This window comes from Anneissia japonica, unplaced genomic scaffold, assembly GCF_011630105.1.
Source record: "Anneissia japonica isolate Jap-2015-1 unplaced genomic scaffold, ASM1163010v1 scaffold287836_len1076198_cov165, whole genome shotgun sequence".
NCBI lineage: Eukaryota > Metazoa > Echinodermata > Crinoidea > Comatulida > Comatulidae > Anneissia > Anneissia japonica.
This window is the reverse complement of record NW_022729021.1, coordinates 111,997-114,578: the sequence shown is the minus strand read 5'-3', so window position 1 is coordinate 114,578 and position 2,582 is coordinate 111,997. Positions and strand designations below refer to the sequence as shown.

Here is a 2,582-nt window from a genome sequence, read left to right as displayed (position 1 = left end):
ATATATATATATGAAAGAAAAAGAAAGGTAAGTAAGAGAAAGAACATGAAAGAAACAAAAGGAAATGAAATGAACAGAATTGAAAAGAAAGAAAATGAAAGGTTAACAAAATAAAGAAGGACATGAACAGAATTGAAGGAAAGGAAAGAAAAGGGTGGGGGGAAGGAAAAAGAGAAGAAAGATAAAAAATGGTAAGGAATGAGAAGAAAGAAAACGAAGTGGAAAGAAAAGAAAAGAAAAAAAGAAAGGAAAAGAAAGTAAACGAAAGGATACGAAAAGGATAGGAAAAGAATGGAATAAGATAAGAATGAAAAGAAATGAAAAGAAACGTAAAAAAACGAAAAAGTAGAAGAAAAATATGGTATTAAAACAAAATTAATAGAAATCTGTTACCAAGAAGGAATCAGAAGTTAGGGGAAAAAAAACCCCCAAAACGGTGGAACTATTAACCGTTTGTTGGTAAGAATGCAATTGCGGCGGGACAACAATTGGATGCACACATTTTTAAAATTCAAATTCAAATTTATTTCGGGTTAAAATTACAATCAAAATTACAATAAAAAAGACAATAAAAACAGGAACAAAAACAAAGAGTGCTGCCAACCCAGGATAACCAAAAGTACACAAAAGTGCCAATATCATGTGGCTCTCCAAGGCAGCACTCAACACACAGAAAACAACACAAAAGATATAATAGATATCATTTAGAAAAATATAAGATTAAAAGAATGTAATAAAAAATAATATTGCAAGAGATCTCATAATTATCAAGTGACCACGATGCAAAATCAGGATCAAACAGGCACATACGGAATTAATGAATCTCAAAATTTTTGTTGAAAAATATTTTTGCAAGTTTAATGAAAGAGTTGCTCGAGAAAAGCAAGGAGCATCTGACTTCATCAGGGAGGGAATTCAAAAAGTTTACTAAAATGAATATATGGGGAAAATTTGTAAGCATCGGTACGAGCGAACTTTTCAATAAACTTAAGTGTAGTAACATGACGGCAATTAACTTGAATATTAGTAACATCAACCAGGGACGTAGCCAGGATTGGAGCCGTTATGCAAATTACGTAGGACCCCAGCGGGGTCAAGGGGCGAATCCCCCTGTGAAGTAGCGCACTCTGAACGTTCTTAGGACTGTTTGAGAGGATAAATTGAAAATTGCAATAGACGCATTGTAAATAAGCGCAAAAATAATTATGTAATAAATCAACAGTGGCAGATCCAGGAATTCGAAAGAGAGGTAAACCAGGGAGGGACTTTCACCAAGGAGGTATAAAAATAAGACCGAGGAACCACCCACCTCAGCCCCACCATGGTTGGGGCTGAGGTAAGAAAATTTACGATTAGGGCATCTCTAGATGGCCGGAAATTACACTCTTGCACTTCAATTTGTATATATTTTTCTTTTTTTTCCCTTAAAAAATGAAGGGGAGGGGGAAATCCACCTCTGCTCAAAACATTCTTTATCTAGAATAGTCATAATCACGAAAAATGGACATGAAAAACCAGATCACATCCTAAAAACACTAAGACATACATCAGGAGCCGATTCGATGGAGTTTAATGTCATACCCAGGGAAGGGCACAGACCTGTTTTGAAAGGTGGAGGGGGAGGGCATTTTGTGAGTCGATACCCACCTCAGCCCCACAATGATTAGAGCTGAGGTGAGAAAATTTGAGGAAATAGTACCTCTAGATGGCCAGAAATGACACTTTTAGTAAAATTCATCATCATCACACCACCATTAGTCAAAATGAAGTGCCATGAAAATTCTCATGATCTTTTATCAGGGATTTTTGACAACCATAGGTATCTTATTAATGTGTGTGTATGTATACCACAGAAAACAAAGCTTAAAAACATTGTCTTTGAGTATTTACTTTACATAGGCCTACTTCAAAAACGTGATTTCACAACCACCTCAGCCCCACCATGGCTGGGACTGAGGTGAGAAAATTTGAGGAAATAGTACCTCTCGAGATGGCCGGAAATGACAGTTTTATATAGTAAAATTCATCATCATCACATTACTATTATAGTCAAAATGAAACACCAACAAATTTCTCATGATCTTTTATCAAGGATCTACTTAATATCCAGGACAACTTAGGCCTAATTATAGATTACTAAGCTTTAACTATATATACTATAGTATGATCAACAAATCACTACTTTTTTCGCATTTTGCACAATTTTCTTCTTTTTATTGCTATTAATATTATTATCAATTATTACTATCGTCATCATCATCATCATCATCATCATCATTGTTATTATTATTATTATTAATATTATTATTATTATTATTAATATTATTATTATTATTATTATTACTACGACTAGTAGTAGTAGTATTATTAAACAAACATTAAAAGAAACTTGCAAAAGGATAAAAACGAAATTGAACCACAGTATCGCATTTCTATGTTAAAAGACCTGGCCTGAGACTTCTGGATTTAAGGTATTTTTAAATCACGCTTAGGCCTATGTGTTTTTTAGGCCTTTGTATAACGTGTGCTGATGCATATTTACATGTTTAGAAGTATTCATTTTGAGTGATCCCAGGAAAGAA

General features: G+C 33.8%; 1 protein-coding gene across 2 annotated transcripts in view; it reads right to left on the bottom strand.

Moving 5' to 3' along the window:
- Nucleotides 1-2,582, bottom strand: part of LOC117114623 (caspase-3-like) — a gene marked incomplete at its 3' end in the record, with an annotated part of 10,040 nt that overhangs the window by 4,464 nt on the left and 2,994 nt on the right.